Source organism: Ochotona curzoniae, unplaced genomic scaffold, assembly GCF_017591425.1.
Source record: "Ochotona curzoniae isolate NIBS_2020 unplaced genomic scaffold, NIBS_Ocur_1.0 contig_43, whole genome shotgun sequence".
In the NCBI taxonomy this organism is placed as follows: domain Eukaryota; kingdom Metazoa; phylum Chordata; class Mammalia; order Lagomorpha; family Ochotonidae; genus Ochotona; species Ochotona curzoniae.
The window spans coordinates 19,506,028-19,530,515 of NW_024466218.1; the positions used below are offsets into that span (position 1 = coordinate 19,506,028).

Sequence of the window (24,488 nt, forward strand, 5' to 3'; positions counted from 1 at the left end):
GTCTCTGAACTCGTGTCGGACCGAGGGGACGCCACCCAGCGGGCAGGGTGACGTCACCGTCTCCCTGACACTCCACATTAAAGGGCTGGCATGTTACAGGGAGGGAGGGGGAGAACAAGAGCGAGTGCGAGTGCGAGGAGCGGAGAGATCTGTTCTCCGCAACCACGGAAGCTACCCTCCAACCTGTCCGTCACTAACAACCTCCAGTCCCGGAGTGAGCCACAGAAGTGATTGGGAGGCGGTGATGGGAAGAGGTCCGCTCGACCAGCGACTCAGGGACCAGGCTCCTGCAGCCCCTGGATTCTAGAAGAACTCCTCCGCAGAAACAGTGGGAGAAGAAAGAACCGGTTGTGTCCCCTGGCCTTCCTGGAATGACCCGGCAGGTTTACCATGAAAACCTGCAGCTTTGCTGAGTCTCTGAAGATGTAGGATTCACAGGCAACACGTCATCTAAAACGCAGCGAAATGAAAGGGGAGAGTTTCCACATTGAATGCCCAAGCTCAAAACCTGGAAAGAGTGTGAAGTGCCCCCCCCCCCCACACATTTGCTTTTTAGGACGAGAATTGGCTTCCGGCTTCTCTGCTTTCGAATGTGTGGGTGAGGACCGCGATATACACCTATACATACATCTACACACTCCATTTGACGTAGAAAACTGCGTGCCAGGTCACCACAACACAATGAAAAGCGGGGGAGGGTGGGTAACAGAAGCAGTGTGTTCCTCAGTCCTTATCCTGACCAGGCCTTAAGCAAGTTGCAATCCCTTCCCTTCAGAAAAAAAAAAAAGTTCCAGGAGACCATGTAGCAGGGTGGGGAGGGGTACAAAAGCAGGATGAGGGAAAGCCATCCCCGGTGATTCACCCAAAGCAAGGCACACTTTAGGATATTAATGACGTGTCATCTCTGCATTGACCAGCTATTAACATCCCAAATGACCACTCTTTACTTGTTCACAAAGAAAAACAGCTGTTTGCACAGGCTTTGAGTTGACTCATTACTTTGTGGGAATGCTGGAACCACATCCAACCAGCGAGAAGGCTGACTAATCTCTGAGAGTGTCGAAGAGCAAAGCACTGTAAACTATGGGAGTGAGACTAGGAAGTCTTAATACTTCATCACAGGTTCATAAAAATGGAGAATAGGAAATTCAACTATAACGTGGGAGGTTTATTGCTCAGGAGTCGTGTTTGTTTTAAGTTAATATCCCGAAAGCAATTTCACAGCAGTGGAAATGGTAGGGTTGTTTGAGCGTAAGTTTCAAAAGCAGGTGAAATATTTCCCATCAATCTCCTAGATTCTGAAGAGGTGGATGGTGTGAATTAGGCGCTGTCCTAAGGGGTTGGGATCATCCTGACACTCCTTCCTCATCACTTCTGGAAGCTCCCAGCCTAAGAAGGAAACTTCTCATTTGCTGCCATCCCATTCCAGCCCATCCCCCATTCCCTCAGAGTGTCACTCACAAAAGAACATCCTGCACAAATCCCTTGCCTGAAAAGGCTGCAGGAATGGCAGGCACTCTTATTGTTCCAGGACCAAGTCTGGGGCTTCTCCACTCCCCTCCCCTGCCTGTTCCCTGGGGTCAGAGGCTCGTGCCAAACAAGGCTATGGTTGAATTCCTGAATGCCTAGACTGTTGGAAAGCACAGTTAAACTGCCTGCAAAGAAAACCTGGAGGTGGAGAGAAACTGAAGTTCCCATGACTAATGTACTCCAGGGAGGATCTTGGTCACCATCAGGGAGGAAGAATGCATGCTATTAGCTTTTTTTCTTTTTGTTGTATCTTTACCCTCAAGCCCACCTTTCCCATCCAGATCATATTTATTCACAAGTGTCTTTACATCTTTCTTTGAAAAAATAAACTGACAACTGTATGTCTTCCCATCTGAGAATCTGCCTCTTGGGAGGGGTGAAGGTATGGGGGAGCGGCACCTGTAGTTACCTCTTTGCTGGAATCCTTAAGCAAAAACATTTGCATGCAACTCTGGGGGCTTGCTGTACACAAGCTTGCAACTTAATTTTAAAACAAATTGTACCGAATGGAGAGAGAAATAAATGGTTCAATTCTTTCACCCAAATAATTCTAAAAATTGCACAGCATTTTCTTTCTCCCAAGGAGTGTGGGTGCCTGTTTGAAAGGTCAAGCCAATTGTATTTTTGGAAGGTGAAAGAGGAGAACAGTTGTTCAGGGCAGACTACAGTTCCTGGAGGATCTCCGATTTCCATGCCAGCCAGCGGGATTGCTGCCCACTTGCAAGGTTAGGGTCTTTGAACAGCTTTCTGCCACCAGCCATTTATTTCTCCCACCCTTTGATTCTCACTCTGGCCAAATGTCCTACTGATCTGTCACGTTGTTGTCAGTCCCTGTTCTGGTTCCTGGGCTCACGACAGGTACAGGGAGGAGCCTGCGGTGGCAGCAGGAGGCTGACGGGGGCAGGTGCGGGGGTCGGCTGGTGAATGCTTTCCTATTCGAGTTGATGAGCATTTTACACGCCAGGACTTTCCTCAGCCGGCTAATTGATTCAAATTGTTTTATTGGTTAAACTGGTGTCACCCGTTTGCATGATCTATCACTGCTCGGAGAAGAGCATTTCCACTCGTATTTCCGTTCCAGGAGGCTGCGGTTCACCTAGGCTAAGGACAGGTAAAGGAACCCAGACGCCGGACCCAAAGGAAAACCACAAACCGAGCTGGCCCCTTCGGAACTGGAGCGGAGACGCCTCTTTTGCAAGTGCGAGCGGCGGGCGCGCCGTGCGCCGCAGCACGGAGAGAGGTTCTCAGCTGGGGCTAGTAACAGTTGGTGGAAGCGAACCCTGGCCCTGGCCCAGCCTCCTCTCCTTTGGAAGCATCTGTTTCCGATCCGGGGGGAGAAATCTGCGGGGTAGCCGACCCCGGCTGAAGCCAAAACGGTGGGAGCTGTCCGCGGTGCTGACACGGTGTTGCGCTTCCAGGCATAATAGATATTAAGGCTTACAAAGCCCTCCGGGAAGAACCCTTTCCTGCGGCTGGTAGCTGTCAGAGCCCTGGATTTGGCTCCCGGCTGGCGCACCGCCTGCTAGGCTAAGAGGCAGGCATGGGTGACATAGAGCCACACCCCTTGCTTCTCCCACATTTTTTCATCTCTAAGGACTGACACATCATCTTCCTTCAATCCACCACTTCCTTATGTTGACAGCAAAGAAGATAAAACCCTTAATATAAATGCAATCAGAAACGCCAGATATCCCCTCTCCTCCCACTCTTATCCTGGGTGTTGAGGAACCTGTGACAGTAACAGATAAGAGAAACAGCCCTTCTCTTTCCTTTTCCATTCTCAGCTCTCTGGTAGAAATGTGACTGTTGGCATTTGATATTTCTGCATCAGATACAGCAAAGCATGCTGTCCCTGTTTGTTCCAGGTCCACACAAGTAGACTTTCACAGACAGAAAGAAATGGTAAGACTGGCAAAACCAAAGAGCGTAAGAATTCTGGTATGCCAGAAAATGCAGGGATTCAGTTAGATGAACCTGGGTGCAAATGACTCCTCCTCAATCACTTGATAGCCATAGAACCCTGCCCAAACACCTCACCTGCTCAAGCCCAGCGTCACCTGCTCAAGCCCAGTGTCACCTGCTCAAGCCCAGCATTTGTAAAATGAAGAGGTTGCTAGATCATTCCCAGGGATGCAGTGAGAATTCAGTAAGACCATGCATGTAAAGTGGTGGGCACCCAGTAGTTGTTCACTAAATGATGGCTTTAAAAACACCTCCTTTGGAGAACAAGGACAACAACTAATTGTGTTCATGTTATAAGCTCGTTATGTTAGAAGTGTTCAATAGTTCCAGAGTAGAAGATAGAAAAGGCATTTTAGCTTAGTGGGAAGCAAAACGGTGTGAGCTCCCTGGAAGAACACTGGCCTTTTCATGAAAACTTTATTCTTCTTTTAACTACTCTGCTGCCTATTTTTATGAGGTAGCCAGACCCCTCCAGCCCCCAGGAAGTGTTTGTTGAATCAATTTTAAGGAAGTTGATAATAAAAATATTAGCAATGATAATGATTGCTGAGAGCCTTTAGTTTTTATATTCTACTCACAAAAGCTTTTCACAGCCAAGAGAAAGTTAGCTCAAATGCCTTGATTTTCACTCCATTGGACATGCTAGAGCTACATGAAGCAAAGGAAAGGCCAGGAACAGAGCAAGGACTCATTCACAGTGGGAGTCACAGGAAAAATGAGAAAAGCCTCTGAGCATGCTGGGACTGACTCCATTTCCGAGTCTTCTCCAAGATAGTGTCTATAAACAAGCACCTCTTTCCCAGAGTCATGGAAGCCTGAGAGAAGTATAATGAAAATGCAGACTTAATCACCTAATCCAAAATCAGGGAGCAGAAGGAAGACATATTTTGCAGAAATGGTCTCCCTGTCCTAGTGATCCATAAGACCCATAATCATGATCTAATGTCTAGAGATTAGTGAGTCTTTTTTGTATTCCAAACACTTTGGTAAGAAATAGACTTGGAGGAGGAATCAAGATTTAATTTCAATTAATAAGAAGAAATCATTTTTCACAAGAAAACTCACGTTTTCTTTTCCCACCAGTTCACCTAGATCAGGAATTCCTTAAAACTTTTTCTAATTGGACTCCTTTTTTAATAACACAGATTTCACACTTCATCTAAGTGCTTAAAACCCCAAAACACATCCAGGCACACTTATGTATATATAGTTTACATGAAATAATAAAACTCAGATTGGAACACAGACTTGGCATATTGGGTGATCGCTTAGCTAATATTAATTGTCCAAGACAAAATTTAAAATAAAATAGGCACATAAAATACTGGAGGACACATGGGTACACTTGCTAATATACATTAAAAAATAGAGGCTCAAGGAAGAAACCCTCTAGTCTCTCCTCTTTCCCTTTTTTCTCTCTCTGCCTCTCTGCATGCATACACATATGTAACCACCCCCTTCACTCCCCACATCCCCACATTGGGAAGGAGGGGGTCCTTTGAAATGGAGGTGGTCCCAGCTGGAAAACCCTGGAGCTCATTTAGATCACATCACTTCAGGCTTTTGTCTCTGCTCCTGAATAACCTAGGCCACTGCAACAAAAGGACAGACATCTACATGGAGTTTTTATTGGCAAAGATGCATCTCAAAGATTCTGCTATAATAATGAATAACGAGGCAAGATGCTTGTCTTTTTTTTTTTTTGATTGCTACTTCTAAAGAAGTAAGAGCAGAAAAAGGGAGAAGAGAAGCGAGAGAGAGAAACCAAAGCAAGAAATAGAGATTGTGGAAGAGGAATCCAAGGCAAGTATTCGGGTGGATTTCTACAAAAGTGGGTTTAATGATAACATGACCTCAACTACCACCGATATACAGAATGAGGCCTGGGACTTATTTGCTTTTTTAGCTGAATCTTTTGTTTCAGGAACCCAGTTGAAGAAGTTAGCAGGAATGAGTATGCAGAGTGGGTGTGGAGAGGACCACTAAGGCTTAGGGAGGCAAGGCAGGGGAGTGGGAATAGAGAGTGGGAGGGGAAGCATAATGTTGACATGTCACAAGAGAGAAAATGATATAGATGTTCAGTTAACATCTCTCCAGCTGACAGTGATTGGAAGGAACATGAATTTTATTTCCGGGAAGTAAATGCATTTCCCCCACCCCTTTTTTGCCCTTTTCCCTATCTAACTGTCCCCACCCCCATCTGGAAAAAAAAAGCTTGATCCCATTAGCTAATACACTATTAAATTATCATGTGCTTGCCAGTTGCCCAATCAACATCACACCATCAGCTTTCTTCCTGTTGGCAAATTTGTGCTCAGTGGCAGCAAAAGGCGACATTAGATATTAGCAAAAATAAATCCCAGAGAAGACGGGGCTAAAAATCAGTGTCATTGATCCTCTTCCTGAAAACATGGCAAGCAGTGAATGCCCACAGAGAAGACAGAGAATTTTCTATTTTCATGAATATAGGAACAATCTTTTAAAATCAAAAGGACTTCTCACCCCCCAGGCTTACAGCATTCAAAGTTAACGACATTCAAAGTTAAAGTCTAGCTAACAGACCAGAGGCAATACCCTCCCAAAGTTTTCCAAGATGTGATATGATATCACTGAAAAACTCTTAATGTTGGCAAATAATTAAATTTTCCATCTTTTAGAACTGTGTAACCTTGGGTGTCTTAGAAACAAATTGTACAAACAAACCAGGGAGATGAGCACTGAGGGTTTCAGAGGAGATATAATGAAACAACTTTAATTACTAACTTGAAATTAAAAATGTAATATACAGATTTAAATTTATTTTCACCTAAATTGTGTGTAAAATTATATGGCTTTTGCAGGCTAAGAAATGCTTTGTAACCAGCCATGCTACTAAAAAGTGTGAAGTAGTTTCCAAAACCGAGTTCCCAGACTCACACAGTAATAATGATACATTTATCATTACTGATGACCACCTACTGGGTAATTATTGCTTTGTTACTACTATTACAATCAAGAGATTTCTTTATTTACTGTTAACATTCACTTAAAACTGAATGTTAATGACTGTTCTGAATTCACCAAAGAGAGTTTTCTGTTATATTTCAGAAGTACTTACGTTCTGGTTCAGAAATGTAAAAACCGTATCAGAGCAGAAAGGAAAGCAGGGTGAATGTTTGATTCTCACACACCCTTGAGAATGGAAATGGCATTCTGAGGATTTCTCATAGCAAAAATTTTCCAGCTCAGAGTTGCAAAAGGTTAACATAATGCAACCACTTGACTTGTGCTAATTATGTAAGTATTTTATTACAGGAGATTCATTCATTATTGATGCTTGTTTGCAGTAACTTCCTGCTTGGGGGAGTTCTATTTTATATGAGAAGTAAACAACCCACGGCTCCAGGGCTTGCTTTTCCTCCACCTGATTTCTTTCGCCCCCTTTTCTAGTGTCACACTCCTGGTTGAGTTCCTCATTCAGAACTTTCTGCTTCTGAAACGATAGAGCTCAGGGCTTGGAGAGGGTTGAGGGTGGGTTTGGAACAGGTGAGAAGATAAAACTAGTTCTAGTGTTTTCATTTACAGCACATAAAGAATTTTTATAAATGGAAATCACTTTTCATCTTTGTAAGTTACTCTCAACTCCCAGACCAGAAACGGTAGAAGTTAGGCTTGATGTATGCAGAGGTCAAGAGATAGTCATTAGGGAAGTGGGCATGTGGGAAGCTATGAACTGGTAGAAAGCTGAAGGAGAGGCTGATGCATGCTTTTCAGACAGAATCTGACCAGATAGCAAGTGGTGGGCCATGCAGGCCCTTCTTGCCAGGGCCTATGCCAAGCTATGTTAGAAAAAGGTAAGTGTGGCATGGCCTCGGTGGGCCCCTGTGAAGAACTTTGCTGGCTATTTGGTGAAGAGCCCTCAGGGTTTTAACACATATTGGCCAACTGAGGCTCTTTGAATGCTGAGGTCCCAGTGTTTCTGAAAGCAGCCTAAAGGCCTTGGCACAGGCCCCATGCTTGGGATGCTTGGGGCTTCTCCTGGCGTTTTTCCTGAGTTCTGAGATCTTCAAAGTCTCGGCTCAAGGCTGGGATGTGCCAGAGGTCAGCATGCTTGAGCTCTTAGCGGAGTCAGGGGTTGGTGAGGCATGGGAAGTCATCAGAGAACAGCGGGGATACCCTGTTCTTAAGGTTTTGGTGTGAGAAGCTGGGAAAGAACCAGTTGAAGCCAGAGCTTGGATCAGGCTGAAAAGAATGAAATGCTATGGTTTGGGATTGGGGTCGGGGAAGTTTTGGATCACCAGTGCATGCCAAGGCCAGGCTCATCTCTGGCTTAAACTGTTTAGCCCAGAACTTGGGCTGAAACACAGAAAGGAGATGACTGCTCTGGGTGCTCTGGGAAGAGCCCAGGGCTGGGGAGAGGTGCGGCTGGGAATTTGAGAATGAGACCGGAGTGGGTGCTACCTGCTCCCCCCTAGACTCAGCCCTCCAAGTTTCTACCCTAGTATCCAGGGAGGAATGCGCTCCTAACTAGCCTTCCTTAATGGTCCTTTAACAAACTCTGCTTCCATCTCTCTTTGGCCGCCCTGGCTCTCGCCCGCTCCCTCCCTTTTCTCTTCTCTACTGCCTCCATCAGTTATTTATGACCAGCATTAATTATTCATGAAAAGAGAAAACTCCAGCTTTGAGAACTTTTCTGGGAGGTGTTGGAGGGTGGTGAGGTTCTCCCTTTTTTCCGGTTCGGCGGATTTGAGGATTGAAAGTTTTTGGAGGGACTCTGGGTAGATTCTGCTTTGCAGCAATGGAGAAAGGCGTGGAAGTGTACTATGCCGCGGTCAGTTCGGCCGCCGCAGGGCGGGTGTAACCTCTGGGGACCCCGGAGTTGCTAGGCGGGAGTCGCTGTCCGGGTTCCGCGGTGCTGAAACCAATGGTGTGGGCCGTGAGGAGTTGGGGGCGAGGATCGAGACGTGGTCCCAAAGTGTGTGTGTGGGGGGTGGGGGGGGACACGTCCCTCAGATTCTCCAAAAAGTCCCATTTGGCTTTGCCCTCTCACTTCCCCCACGTGACGCCAGGACGCTGTAACCAAAGATTAATTGCCTTAATCAGATCAACAAATTAGAGACAATTTGCCTCAGCCTCCCGGGTCAGGTGGCGATGGGAGATGGGATAGGGTGGGGTTGGGGAATTGGACAGGGCGATAGAGTTTGACGAAACCCCCAACTGATGCGCCGTGGGGACTGGGGAATGGGCATGCATTTAAGCAAGGAGAAGGAGGAGGCAGTGGTCAGCAGACCGGCTGTGCCCAGCGTCGGAAATTCCTGGAGTCCCGTTCCACCCAGGATTCTCCAAAGGAGGGGAAAACGAGGGTGGGGAACGTGGCCACTCACCTGTCCGTGCCGCGCGCGCTGTTCCCTGCCTCCGCGTCCTCCTGTCTGCTTTGCGCTCCGCGGCTCCAACACCGCGCTCGGCCTCCCGCCGCGCCGGCCGCCTCCCCCGAGCGCGATCCGCTGCCGCCCGCAGCCCGCCGGTCCGCTGCCTTGCTTCTCGCTGCCGGGTCCTCCGTCACAGTCTGTCCGTCCCTCCCCTTCTCGGCCAGGCCCTGCTGCCGCTCGGCTCTTCCCTCTCCCCTCCTGGGCAACTTTGCAAGTTTGGGGCGAGGGTCGATCTCCTCGCGCACGGCTTCCAGGCTTAGCTTGCTCAGATCCACAACCCCCACTCCCCAGCTCAGACCTAGGCCTCTGACGCCGCCTGTTGGTCAGGCAAGGAAGGGCAGGGCAGGGCTGTGTGCGCCAGCCTCCGCCCCAGCCCCCTATCCTTCACCCCACACCCCGTGGTCCCGGCAGGGCCTAAAGGAGGCGAGGGTTGGAGTCTGGAAATGGGCCAGGGGCAAGCGGGAGCAATCCGCCTAGGGGGCGCGCAACCTGGGCTGGAGGCTGAGTTTACAGCAGAAGAGCTGTGCTGGGGAGCCGCAGGTGCACCTCTCCTGGAGGCCCTCAGGCTGTCCCCTCAGAGCTGGCATCCTTCCCCAGTCTCGGGGGATGGGGAGGGACAGGATCTTTTGCACTTGGAATGAGGTCTTATCAGAGAGCTAGGTTTCCTGGGTGCGCTGGGCCGAAGCGCCCCTCCTACATCTTCAGCACTGGGGGAGGGAGCTGGGAACTTTGGAATAGCGGACGGGGTGGGGAGCCCATCACTCCCCAGCAGGGAAGCTTTAGGGCCAAACACAAGTTACACAGTTAAAAAGTTAGTGGAATAGGCATCCTGATGGAAGTGTCATATGCTTAGCGGGTGTGAGCGCTGGTCAGGGTTTCACTTCTGAGCCCGCGCTCTAGGCGCAGAGTGAGCTGTCAGGCACCCCCCTCCCCGCCCTTTCTTATCCAAGGGCGAGTGGCGCTCAGCAGCTCATCCTACCCACGAAACTTCTTGGGAAACCTGGGTTCGGCCCTGGCTCCGCCAAGGCATCCGCAGAACGGAGGCGTCCTTTCCCCTTCCCATTCTCGTCCTGTCTTTTTCATTGAAAGAATTGATGAACTGTTTCTCCCCTGCTCCTCCCCCTCTCTAATAAACGCTTCCCATAGATTATTCGACGCAGAGAAGGAAGGCGGCTGCTTAAAAAACAAAAAGCCATAGCCCTAATGAGTTCAATTACAATGTGGTAAACACATTGCCTCTACGCTTTAATTAAGCCTGCTGCCCAATTTTAACTCATTAGTAATTCATTAAGAGAACAGCCCCGTGCTGGCGGGTGGAAGGCACCGAAGCCGACTGTGTATGGCGGCTGCGTCCACACTGGCCCAAGCCGGGGGTGCCCTGGCCGTGTGCGTCACCGACTCGGATAGACGGCCTAGCAATTTCGGTATCTAACAGGACTAGAATCTTCCTGCAGATTTCCTGCGCCCCAGCCCCACCTCTGATTTTGTCACTCCTGGTCTCCCGGTGATCTTCGTCTGCTCACGTCCCTATCGGTCTGCTTTGAGGCAGGATGTGCAAACTTGTTGGATGGGTGTCAGTGTGGTGCAAAAGTCCCTCGTTAAAAGCTCCCGAGTCATCCCAAGTACGTATATATATTCCCAGGCTCGGACACTATCCGGATCGCGGGCTCTGGGCCTCCTAACTTTGCACTGGTTTCCGACTTAAAACTTGGGAGCGGCTGGGGCGCTCAGCGACTACCTTCGCTGCTCACGTCCCGAGGTCCCTGTGCTCGCTTGACCGCGGGGATGAAAGATCCAAAGAGGCAGAGGAGGCGTGGGCGCTCTTCTTCGCTGCTAGGGAGCAGGGCCTGCGGTGGAGGGAGGGAGGGTTGTAGAAGTGAAAAGGACGGAGCGCGGCAGAGGGAATAGCGCGGGGACCTGGGTGGAATCATTTTGGTCTTTGCGTCGACTGATCAAAGCGAGAGCTCAAGTAGTTCGAGCTCGTCCGGTGCCCCTTCCTTCTCCAAACTCCAACTTGGCGCAAAGTGGCTGTGCGTCCGGAGCCTCCCAGGGGCTGGGCTGGCCCTGAACTCTCCAGTGAGGAGTTTCTGGAAGAAGGGAAAAGGTAGTGATTACTGGCGAGGCCGCTGTTAGCAACAGGACCGCGCGCGCCAGGACTCCGCCCTGGACCAGCCCCCCTGGCGCAAGCCCCGGAGGAGCTGAGGGAGACTTCTGCCGTGGGCTGTGCCCGCCGCACTTCGCCTCTGGGCTTCCTAGACCGGTGGGTGACCAGAAGGAAACGCTGGAGCTGGGCGCTTTCACTGCCATTTCTGACGGCCGGCTTTCCCTCGCTGCAACTCTCTCTGGATGCAAATTGGATGGACCGGACTGCTTCTTCTCACAGGAAAACGGATTCGTAGCCCTGCGGGGTTGCCCGGAGGAAACACGGGGCGTGTGCCTAGGTTTCTTATCTCGTTCCCTGGCGGGAGTGGGGCGGAAGGGGCGTCCTTAACTTTTGGCGTCCACTGCCCCCTCCCCCGACAGCCTGGAGGAATTCAAGTTCAAGTTGGATCCACCCAAGATGAAGGTCTTGTCAGGTCTCGCGTTCTCAGGGTGCCCCGGCGTGGGCTCGGGAGTAACCATGGCTGGATTGGCCCCGGTCTCTGCGCTGTCCTGGTGGGTCAGCCCCGTCGAGGGCGGAGAAGCTTCCTGGCGTATGTAGCACAGAGAGGGATACTCGAATCAGATCCAAAACCCAACCTGGGGCTTGATCAATGTCCCTTGTCGCTTTTCCCCAGGACCCTAGCACGCCTCTTTCTCCTCCAGCCGCTGTGCCCCCTCCCTCTTTCTGCTTCCGGAGGATTGGTAGCACAAGGCTCATCTGAGGAAGGGATTCCCTTGGAGAGGAGGGTTGGAGACCTGTCAGAACCCTATTCCTGTCCCCAGGAGCCTGGGGAGCTCCATATAAGGTGCGATCAGAAATGCGAGCAGGTGGGCAGCCTCTGAGGAGAGCAGCCCCTCTCTCCCGGGTCTGGGGCCTGGGGAGCAGTGGGAGGTTTGCGGGGAGCCTCCCCGGACTTCTATCCACGCTGGAGGGACATTGCCGAGGCATACTTTCTGAAGAAGTGAAAGACCATTCAAATAGCTGATATCCCTTCAAGCTGTCCTTGCTGACTGTGAAGGTGGGAAGGTAGGCTACACCGCATCTCTGAGGAGACTGGCATAAAGAAATCCATTACCTGGATTATTCAAAGTGATGGCTAGGAGAGGGGCAGGGCCTCAGATTCAGAAGGGACTTTCAAAATGGCCTTGGGGCAAGGAAATGACCTTGCTTGTTAAACCCCTTTAACCAAGCTCCACCTAAACTATCCCCATCACCCTTTTTGCCCCTAGACTGGTGTATGGAGAATCGGACTGAAGGAGGCCAATTTGGTAGTCCAGTTGCTACTAGGATGCAGTTCATCTTCCTTGGGTTTCTTTGGCAACTCTGGAGAAGACCAGACGCCCTGGAGATAAACCCTTTGCCTTCCAGAATCTGTCCAAAGGTGGAGAAGGTTCAGTGCTTTCTCAGAAGGAGGTTACAGCGGCACAGTATCACCCCTTAGTTTAGCTCTGTCCATTGGGAGAGATGTGAGGCAGGTGAACGAAGAAGAGAATCAAATCTTTAGAAAGGCACAGGAAGCAGAGATAACAACTGATTATTCTCCAGTGAACGGGCTAGTGCTATCTGCAAGGCTGGCTTAGCAGCAAGTGGTTGAGCCTGGGTCATTGCTTCCAGAAGACAAGACTAAAGTCAGAAATGTAAAGTGTGTAACAGGAAAGAGTATTGTGAGATGCATGACGGCATAAGCAGGAATATACTCTGAGCTGAGTTTTGAGAGTTTCTGGCAAGAAGGAAAAATGTGTCTGTAATTAAAACAACTGTGTGCTTGTTAGATAGTTTGCACAAGCATTCACTTCATTAACTTGAAAGGCAGGGAGAGAGAGAGAGAAAGAGAGAGAAGCACCTCTAACTGCTGGTTCACTCAGCAGTTAGTGATGGCTAAAAAAAAAAAAAAAAAAAAAAAAAGCCAGGGCTGGACTACATCAAAGGCAGGAGCCACGAACTCCATCCAGGGCTCCCAGAAGGATAGCAATGACTCAAGGGTATGTGTTAGCAGGAAGCTGGGCTGGAAGCAGAGGTTGGACTAAATTCTGGACAGTTGCATATTAGAAGTAGATGCTCTCAGCTATGGCGTAACCTGCTGTACCCCAACTCTTGTACTTACAAATGACATTTAATTTAATTCTCATGTGACTCCCATGAGTTTGGCATTATTGACCACATCTTAAAGATAATGTACACTTAGGCTCAGAGAAGTTAGCATTCTTTTTTCAATGCCACACAACTGATAGGTGGCTCCTGGTTGACATGTTCTTAACCAACAAACCAGACGGCGGACTGCTTTCATACACTGGATCATTTTAAACCCCATAATAATCTCATTTAGTAGATGTGGCCTGTGCTAATTCCATTTGACAGATAATGAACCCAGAGTCCTGAGCCCCTGGTCCGCAAACATGAGTGTGGCCCTGTCTTCGAGATTCTAATCTGTGAGTTGGGCTTGGGATGGGGTTCTCCAGACTAGTGGCAGGTCCATTCTAAGATTAACATTCTGAGAAAAGCTCATGGACCTGGTACAATGGCTGACTTGGCTAATAATCCCCTTAGAAGCACTAGGATCCTATATGGGCACCAATTCACGTCCAAGCTGTTCTACTTCCCATCCTCTGCTTATGGTCTGGGAAAGCAGTGGAGGATGGTTCAAAGTCTTAGCATCCTGCACCCCCATGGGAGTCCTGGAAGAAGCTCATGGCCCCTGACTTTGGATTGGCTCAGCTCCAGTCATTGCAGTCACTTGGGGTGTGAACCAGCAGATGGAAGATCTTTCTCTCTGTCTCTTTTTTCTTTCTGTGAATCTGTCTTTCCAATAAAAAATTTGTTAAAAATCTTAAAAAAAAAGAGAGAGAAGAACTACCATAGAGGATTATAATCTCTTCAAAGTCATTAGAATCAGACCAAACTGTCACCAGAACCTTGTTCTCTTTTCCTCTCCACCTAGATCTCTGCGGAATGCGATGACTTCTTTATTGCAATCTGTGTAGCACACACAGTGGCTAGGACACAAATGGGAAAGGAAGGTGCTAGCTATGGTGGCTGATTGCATCTGACTTTGACCTCCCTTCCTTAAATGTAAAGTTGTGGTTTTTGTAGAAAACATGACACTGAAAGCCAAGCATTTTCCAGATTCCAAATTTCTTGTTTCAGGAAACTGTAGAGATGAGTCATCTCGTGGTTCTTTAGAAGAAAATGAGAAAGAAAGGAGTCAGAGACAAGTATGGTGAAAACATTAGCAACTGTGGTATCTGTCATTGAGGCCAGCTTCACCTGCTTGTCTTAGAGAACACTGAACACTGTGCAGCAGGAGAGCCAAGAGGCCATGGGGGCCTTGGAATGAACAGCAGTGGTGGCTGCCTGGGTCCAGGTAGGGGTCCAGGTTGTGAAGCTTAGAGACAAGATCAAGTTTAAGGTCAAGAAATGACTCCTTGTCTCCACGCTGGGCTGCCTGGTCAAGGACATGAACATCAAGCCCCTGGAGTTGACCTTTCTCTTCCGCCTGCCCATTGGGGAATCTGAGTTTTTCCCAGGGGCATCCCTCAAGGAGGAGGTGTGGAAGATTATACCAGTGCAGAAACAGATGCAGGTTGGCCAGGGGACCAGGTGCAAGGTTGTTGGATGTAGTGGTTCTGTGCTGGTGTCCTCTTCCCTCTCCTAGAAACACTAGCATTGTCTTGGCCCCATCCCCATGAAGCTGCTGGTCTTTTGCTGGCTGACTCTACCCCTCAGCCAGGGGTTGAATGGCAACTTTGCCAAGGCTACCCTCGATGTTTTCTCCTAGACCTCTACCCATCTGACTCTCCTGACCTCTGGAAAGAGACTGTGCTCCCCAAGTGTCCCTATCAGGAATTCAGGGACCATCTTGTAAATACTCACACCAGTCTGTGCCGAAGACCCAAGCAAGAAAAATAAAGTGAATTATGCCTGTTAAAAACAAAACTGCTCCAATATCAGAATTATCAGTCCTTTTTCATCTCCAGCTGATTCACCTTTGAAAGTTATTTGCTTGTTATTTTCATTTTTACTTGAAAGAGACAGAGGTGGAATAGGGAGAGATCATCCATCTACTAGTTTACTCCCCAAATGGTTGCAACAGCCAGGATGAGGCCAGGTCAAAGTCAGAGCCTGGAATTGAATCCACATGAATATTAAGAACCAAAGCATTTGAACCATTATCTGTTGCCTCCCAGGGCATACATTAATGAAATCTGTATTGGAAGGGGAGGAGCTGGGACCTGAACACAGTTACTCTGATATGAGATGCAGGCATTTCAAGTGGGAATTAAGCTAAACCATTCTGCCAAATGCTACCCCTCTGATTAATCTTTTAAGATTTATTTATTTTTATTGGAAAGTTAGATCTACAGAGAAGGAGAGATAAAGATCTTTCATCCTCTGGTTCACTCTCCAAGTGGCTGCAATAACCAGAGTTGAGTCCCTCTGAAGCCAGGAGCCAGGAGCTTTTTCCAGGTCTCCCATGCAAGTCTCCCATCCTTTACTGCTTTCTCAGGCTACAAGCAGGGAGCAGGAAGGGAAGTGGAGCAGCTGGGATATGCACTGGCACCGATATGGGATCCTGGCACATGCAAGGCCAGGACTTCAGTGATTAGGCAACTGCACTGGGTCCCTGGTTCACCTTTTAGTTGAAATTTCTTATGGCTCTGGTTGCATGTAGTGACATGTGGTACAACTGGTGTTCAAGATTTCAACATTAATGTCCATCTAGTTGGTTAGTAACTTTTTGAGTAATTTTTAACAACATTTTAATAAAGTTTGCATACTTATCTAGTCTTAAATTTTTATTTACTTAAAAGAGAGAAAGAAACTTCTACTCTTTAGTTTGATTTCCAAATGCCCACAGCAGCCAAAGCTGGGCTAGGTCAAAGCTGAGAACTTTTAAGCCAATCAAGGTTTCCCATGTAGGTGAAAGAAATCCAAGTAGTTGAGTCATTACCATTGCCTCGCAGAGTGCATGTTGGCAGGAAGCTGGATTCAGATGTAGGGCTGACACTCAAACCCAGCCCTTGATGAGGGACGTGGGCATGTACCTGCTCTGCCAAGTGCCTTCCCCTGGGTTAGAGTGCTGGAAGCTGACAGGGCTCCACTTGCTCAAGGAAGATGCTGTGACATGACTGTTCAGAGTGGGATGAGCAGGCTTTACTTCATCTTTTATCACATGGGGAAACTCTTGGCTTTGGGCATGGGCATTGGCAAGGGTGGAACTGAATAGGAGGTTCCTTGGTGTCCTTTACTTGGAGCCCAGGCTCATGTAGGATGCCTACCCACCCACTCTGCTCTAGCTTTTTAGGGGAAAAATGTTTGCTCCCTGCGATAGCCTCTTACCAGGACTTTTTAAACATTGGATTTGGGAAGCAATTCAAGTAAAAAGTATTAGTTTTTGGACCATTTTGAACCATTTTGCTTTTCTGTTCTCTTACCACTGTGCTCTTTGACAACCTTAGGAGAAAGAAGTGATTTTGTTTAGGCTAGCATATTTTACAAAGCAGTTTTTTTTGGTCTCTTTTGCAAGGAGTATCTTGTTTATCATTTGAAGTTCGGCTCTAGTTCCCACTCCTGGAACAGGCCTACTTAGACCCTTAATGACTTTGCCTTCCTCTGGTAGTTTCCAGCACCTGGGCTGTCTTCCACCTGCTTTATTACTTACACACTGCCTTGTTGTTTGTTTATTGTAGTTTTCTACACGTTAAGCAAACTTTAAACGGCCAACTGAAACACAAACACCTCTGCAGCCCATGGCTACTTCTAGAGGACAGGAGACAGACTGTGGTTGTGTTGGATAAGCCTTTCTGCTTTGATAATCTAACTTGTCTAGATGTTGGGTTTCTGAACTTAAGGGTAAAGTCAGACTTTATCCTTGTGGTATATTACAGAGAGAACGACACCAAAAGTAGAGCCAGTAAATGCTTGCTGACCTTTTCATTTTTCTTTAAAATTATCTTACTAAATGCACTTCTTTTTAAATTTTGTTTTTTATGATTTTTACATAGTTGATTAGGATGTGAAAGGTCAAGGGCTACAGGAAAGAAGGTAAAACTGCTGTTTCCATATTTTTTTTTCCTTCCTATATCTGGGGAAGAGGAAAGATAAGGGGAGAAGCCATATCCAGCCTCCCAACCATCCCAGGGTCCCTAATGTGGGACATGCTCTGAGGTTTTTGCTCAAGTGGTTTTGATAGTTCAACAGTTCTGAATTGCCGTCAATCTTGCCACTCTAATTACGATGAAATATCTCCAGAATTCATTGACACAGTCCACCATAGAGTCTCCATTTACCCATTCACTGCTAACGCCCAGTCATTCACTGCTAACGCTTGGCTGGGGTAGTTGATTGATGTGTTCTGTTCTCCGTCCTCTCTTATGGTACCAGTTGTCCTCTGCAGGCTCCAATGTACTGCCATATCCTCCATGTGTACCTGGATATGCTGTCCACTGCTCTGTTTGTGTCACTGAGGAGGCCCAACTTTGATACATGCACTCCACAGTCTGACGATGGAATCTTCAATTCTCTCCATGGTTGGAGCTCTGAGTCCAGCAGTTCACTTAAGGGAGATAACCATAGAAACTTCATCCGAGGTGATCCCAGACCTGATTCTGTTTTTTTTTTTTTTTTTTTTAGATTTATTTATTTTTATTGGAAAGGCAGATATACAGAGAGGAGGAGAGACAGAGAGGAAGATCTGTCCAGTGATTCACTCCCCCAAGTGACTGTAATGGCTGGAGCTGAGCCAATCCAAAGCAAGGAGCCCGGAGCCTCTTGTGGGGCTTCCCACGTGGGTGCAGGGTCCCAAGGCTTTGGGCTGTCCTCGACTGCTTTCCCAGGCCACATGCAAGGAACTGGATGGGAAGTGGGGCAGCCGGGATTAAAACCGGTGCTCATATGGAATCCTGGTGGCCCCAGATCTGATTCTTATATGTGCTTGCCAAAACAGGATCTGGCACAGTCCGTTGCCCAAATCAGCCTATGCATACACTGGTAGTTTCAATTGCTGGGTCAGTGCTATTTCTAGGCCTGTTTTTCATGCCAAACAATTGGTGTTGCAGCCCAACCCAGTCCTGCCCACCTCACACTTGGTATTCATGGACACTAGTGGGAGCTGCAGCCTATTTGGAGCAACTCGCAGTAACCCCTACTAGGCCTACCCCCTGCCCTGATTCCCATGTTTGCCAGTATGTACAGCAGACTGATCCAGTCTTTTTCACATTGTTATTGTTGTTAGCCATTGTGATTTAGGATGGTTTATTTGAAGCAAAACATAGCAGGAGCAGAGATCTTTGCTAAGGTTTTGAGATCACTTATTCTCACCTAAATGGATTGCATTTATTGATACTTTTTTTTAACGGTATTTGAGAGGCAGGGTCATGGAAAGGGAGAGACAGAGAAGTAGAGATCATCTGTCAACTAGTCTAATCCCCAAGTGGCCACAATGGGTGGGGCTGGGCCAGGCCAAAGCCAGGAGCCAAGAGTTTCATATCAATCTTGCATGTGAGTTCAGGGGCCCAAAGATTTGGGTCATCTTTTGTTACTTTCCCAGGCACATTAACAGGATATAGCCTTTTTGTACCTGGCTTCTTTTACCTAACATGATATTTTTGAGGTCTCTGTATTCAGAGCGTAATTTTAAGTTGAAACTGAAGCTTGAAATTTATCACAAAAACAGCACAAATTTAGACCAAAATCTCACTAGAAGGCTGCAGGTACGTGTGTGTGTGTGTGTGTGTGTGTGTGTGTGTGTGTGTGTGTGTGTTTGTGTGTGTGTGTGTGTGTGTGTGTGTGTGTTTGTGTGTGTGTGTGTGTGTGTGTGTGTGTGTGTGTGTGTTCACTCGAATGCTCGGGCTGGAGTAGACGCTTCTCGTCATTGGCTGTTTCTCGACAGCATGTCTGTTTCTTGTTAGTCCTTTGACAGAATGGGTAGCTCCTTGCTACCCCAGGCCTCCAGTAGACTTCTTTCTTATCTCAACTGCAACTATCACTGTGGAAACTCAAGACCTTCAGGTTTTGGAAAAGCCCCACAGAGCAAATCCAGCATTGCTTCTTGGTGCCCAAAAATTTAGCTGTGTGTTTCTTACAGTTTTGCCACTTCAGCAATGCTTTAAAAAATATGTTATCAGGGCTGGCACAATGGCGTATTAGGTTAATCCTTTACCTTCCCATAAGGGAACTGTTATGTGTCCTGGGTACTCCACTTCCTGCTGAGCTAGCTCCCTGCTAATGGCCTGAAGAAGCAGTGGAGGATGGGCCAAGGCCTTGGTCCTCTGCGCACAAGTCAGGGACCTGGAAGAAGTTCCTGGTTCCCAGCTTCAGAAAAGAACAGCTCTGGTCATTGTAGCCATTTGGGGAGTGAACCAGTGGATGGAAGATCTCTCTGTCTCTATCTGCAATTCTGCCTTTCGAATAAACATAAATATTTTAAAAAGTATGTTTCCCTAAGGTTTTAGATGTTTTCATGGAAAGTCTTCCATACAGACAGAGATGGAGGGCTGTGAGCACCTCTTACAAGAATCGCTTGCCTCCTTGCTTGGATATAGTATGTGTGGGCAGTGAGGGAAAAATCTCCATATTCTGAGTAGGAGTGTATACCAGTCCCTGGTGGCCACCTCCTCCCCATCCTTACTTCACATTTGCTCACGTTGTTTAGCCAGGAGTATTAATCATGGGTTCACTTGGCTCAGCAGTACTTCTCAGTCCCATCAGCATATTCACTCCCTCCTGCACCTTGCTACTCTTTTCACATTTCTGAGGCCTTGATACAAAAAAGCAGCATTGGATCTACTGGTTTGCTCCCCATATAGTCACAAAAGCTGGGGATGGGTAAGGCTGAGGCTAGGAGCCAGAGATTCCTGATAGGTTTCCCACACAGGGGGCAAGGATTTAACTACCTGCACTATCAGGTGCTGTCTTCCTGGGCACATTATCAGGAAGCCCTATGGGAGGCAGAGCAGCTGGGAGTTGAACTGCACTTGAAATAGGATTCCAGCATGCTAACTGGTGGCATAATCTTCCATACCACGCAACCCTGACATCTTTGATTTCTTTGTTTCCGTTGCTCATTGTTTTGAGAGCAGTAGTTGTGGAAAGCAAATATTTCTCAAACAAAGTGAATCATTTTGCAGGGAAGTCTCTTTTATCTTCATTTAGATAAAGAGAGTAGATTTCATGTATTTTGTGTATACAATTTTAAGTCCATAATTGTACTTTCCACTATCTTTCCATCTTTCCTTTTAATTTTTACATAACATATTTCCAATTCATTTTAAAAAAAAGGTATCTTAAAGTTTATTTGAAAGAGTTAGAGAGAGAAATCTTCCCAAATGTTTCACTCCCAAAATGACTATATTGGCCAGGGCTGGACCCAAGCACTTGTGCCATCTTCCTCTGGTTTTCCAGGCACATCAGCGGGGAGCAGATTGGAAATGAAGCAGCTCGATGCAAGTGCCCATATGGGATGGCAGTACTACAAGTGGTGGTTTAACCCATTATCCAATAACAATGGTCACTCCAATTCACTTTTTCTTAAAGAGAATTTTCAAATTTCAACTTACTTTATAGTCACAGGCCTAATCTTCTGCTAAATAAAAGAGCCAGCAAATAGAAAATGCACTGTTCTGCAGGAGTACAAACAAAGGTTAAAAACAATCGTCAAAACTTGAGATGTCGATTTCACTCATACACATTGTAATTTTTGAACTGTCTCTTTTAACTATCACAAATCAAAGAAAAACAGAGGACATTTGTCTTTCAGGGTCTGGGTTACGTTACTAAGGTTGGTAGAAATGACCAGCTGGAAGAGAATGAGAGGGGAACCCTCTCATAGTCTGTGCATTCTCGGTGGAGGCTTCCTAGCCCCTTTTAGGGGATGGGTAGTGTTATTAATGTTCTTGCTAGCAGTTTGGGAAGAACAGCAAGCCTGTCTTAGACTGAAATCCTTGATGATGTACACCATCATTAGAGAAAGTGCCTGGTGTTCACTTTGTCTTTTCCAAATGCCCTGATGGGTTTCGTTAGAACCCTGCACTGCATGCAGGTTGGCTGGAGCCCACTTGGCTCCCTCCTTGCTGAGCGAGGGAGGCAGAGGCAGGCAGGTGTCATTTAGTCACCTGCATTAGAGACTGAGATGAGCTCCAGACAGAATTTACAGATTTGCTTCTGATGTAGTTATCTGTCACTACATTCCAGAGTGTCTCAAGTGCCCACATGATGCACTGGTGAGTGATTAAAAATCAACCAGGATGGTTACCTGAGTCGTGCAGGCATTGTTACAGCACTGAGAAAAATCACACCCAGAAAACCACCTACTCAACTGAATTCAGTAGTCACCGCTCCCCCCAAGAAGAATAAAGACATGCAATGAAAATTCTGCTTAATGGTTTTAGAATGCTTACAGTAAGAATCAAATTCTTTGTTATTAAAAATGATGCCTGCAAAGGTTAAAAAAATCCCAGGCAGCACACAAACCCCTTTCTTCATCCTAAAGAACCAGCTCCTGAGGGCCTCACTGGCATGTAGGAAGATTCAAGACAGCTGAAGTTGTGCACATCTAATTGGACCGAGTTGAAAGCATTCCCTGAAGCTGTACATGAAAACACAGGGCCCGGAAGCATGACGAAGTGTTCCTTTGGTGACAAAGATTTGAAACTGCTGCTCTGAGCACTCGCAAGAGATTCCTGCAGCAGCCTTCAAGGGCGCCCTACCAAGGAGGAGCTGAATTGGCACTTTTTTCTGCCTTATATAAATAAGAAATGCGCAAATGAACCTAGGTGCAGCAATAAACATCACAATGAATCATCTAAGCTGCTACCCAATCTCATCACTTGACTTTCTTGGAAATAGTAGGACAAAAGAACAAGGATAGGGTTGTATCCAATTTAAGACTCCAGCTTGTTGCTAATGCTGTATCCCCTTGGCATTCACTGTTCTGGCACACACCTGCCAGCACCTGTGGATCCCCTTGTAGGCAGAAGTGCGGGAATTCATCCAGTGGGAGTGGCCCCAGGACATGACTGATGGAAGTAAGTGTATCGACATTGTGTTTCCTGCCTTTCAGCAGGCCAACAGGGTGGCAGGTCCTGTCCTATCTGTCAGCATGACTGAGCAGCTGATGTCTACCATTGTCACCTGACCAATAGCTTACCTATCGCTGGCTTCCTTTCTTCTCCACTTCACTGTTCTGTTTTCCTTGTTTTGCCTCCTGGGATCATCTCCGAAATAAAGTCTTTATATTCAAAGTCTTGTCTCAGAGTCTGCTCTTGGGAGAATCCAACCATGACGTGGGAAACATTTATTCTCTTTGCTGAGAAAGCTTTATGACGTCTGATACTTTGTTCTATTGATTTAGCCAAAGGTCCAAAGCATGTCCAGGCTGAGAGGGCAAAATTTACTGATCCAGGGATGCCTTTCCCAGAAGAGGAAATAGAGACTTAATTCACATGGCCAGCCTATTACAGACAGGGCTAGAGCAGCCTGGCACTGCCCCAGCCTTTCAGCTCCCTTGGGCATCCTCTAACTCCCATGTTTAGCAAAGTATTCCTGGTTTCAGGGATGCAGCTTGAGAGATTACAAATCCCCTCCTTTCTCACAGGTAGGACTTGAACTAAATCAACATTCCTGGTTTTCCGCTTCCCCCTCCCCCCATTCTTGTGAATCTCATTTCCTTGGGATGGCAGATTGTGATGTGTATTCCTTTTTCCTTCTATTCGTCTGAGAGATACTTACTGAACATCTAGTTGATATCTAGACATCATGCTTGTTCTATGGGATCTTATGGGGTACCACACCCACTGCCCTCTTAAAGTCCCTGGAGAAAAGGGGACAATGTCAGGAAATTGTGATTTATAGTGAAAAGGGGATCACCGAGTCCTCAGCACAGAGGGGGTGCTTCCAGGAAACCTTTCAGAAAGGAATGATGTGTCCACCAAGACTGGAAGCTGAGTGGGAGTGGCGGGTGGGACAGGAGGGAGAGTGTGGCCCATCAGGAGGAAGTAAAGGAGGATAATATTGCTGAAGCAAAGCGAGCCAGAGTGAGCAGGTGAGGCTGAGAACATGTCAGGACCAGGCTACCAACATTCTATTCGAAGACAATGAAGGAACATTCAGACCCCTGACACAGAGGAGTAAAGTGATTGGGATATTAGAGAGGCCATGCCTGGGTGCATTATGCAGAATAGTTTTGAGGGGTGCAAGTTAGACTACAGTGAGACTAGCAGCTGAGCTAGCTGGTCAATGGCCTACGGGTAGTGGGGTTGAAGAAAGTGGGAGAACTGATGGGCGGCAAGGAGTCGTGGGCACTGACTGGGGAGGCTGGGGCTAAGGATGGAGTCAGAGTCAGTGGTTCCAAACCTGGATTGGCAGCAGTGTTGATTAGCTGTCAGTTGGTGGCTAATGGGCAACTGAGACACCAGGGAAGGATTCAGAAGAGGTAAAGCAGTAAATGTTCACTGCTTTTCAGTCTAGGTGGAGAGAACAGTAAAGGATAGAGCACAATAGATGAGGGAATAGCAAGAGTTCACGGGAGCAAAGCAGCAGGATAGCGAAGGATGGAGAAACATGTGGCCCTGTGTACTCGACAGGTGCATGGGATTTTGGAAAAGTGGACGAGAAAACTATGAGGGAGATATCCTCCAGAATAAGAGCAAACAGGGTCATAGAGGGAGGCAAGGAAACACAGAAGGTTCTGGAAAGGCCTAGAGTTTCCTTTCTTTGTCCTGTCTCTCATTCTCTTCCCAGAGCCAGGGCACAAGAAAATTTGCTCTAGCTAGAATCTGAGCAGGAAAACCAGACTGAATTAAACAGCTGTGCTGGGGGAAGGGGAGGGTGGGAGAGATGCTTGCAGGCAGTGAGAGGCAAGGAGGTGAGGTGTGCCCTGGGAACATACTCCTGCCTCAGGTGCTTCCTCTTCAAAAGTTCCTCCATGGCAGCCCAGCCAGGTCCAGCTCACCCAGGCAGGTCCTCCTGCTGGCAACTGGGGACCCTAGGTTTCCAGCTTCCTGGCAATGCACTCTCTGGGTGGCAGTAGGTGATGCCACCCACATCCTTGGGTGAGGTCTCATGTGGGAGACAAGGATTGAGCTCTAGGCTCCTTGCTTTTGCCTTGCCTAGCTCTGGTTGTTGTGGCATTTGGAGAATGAATGATGGGCAATTTTTCTGCTTTTCATAAAGACAGAGAAAGAGAGAGAGAGAAAAAAATCTCCCATGCATGGGTTTGCTTCCCGAAGGACTTCAATGGCCAGGGTTGGGAGAGGCTGAAGCCAAGAGACAGGGTCTCCAACATGAGTTCAGGGATCCAAGTACTTGGACAGTCCTTTGTTGCCCTTTCAGGCACACCAGTAGGGAGCTGGATAGGAAGTGGAGCAGCTAAGAGCCAAATCAGCACCCACATGGGATGCCGACATTGCAGATAGTGGCTTACCTTGCTGTGCCACAACTATGCCCCCCAA

The 24,488-nt window shown here is 47.5% G+C and overlaps 1 pseudogene; it reads left to right on the top strand.

The window, feature by feature from the left end:
* The first annotated feature begins 11,520 nt into the window (after positions 1-11,520).
* Positions 11,521-14,949, top strand: LOC121159511 (annotated as a pseudogene).
* Positions 14,950-24,488: the final 9,539 nt, after the last annotated feature.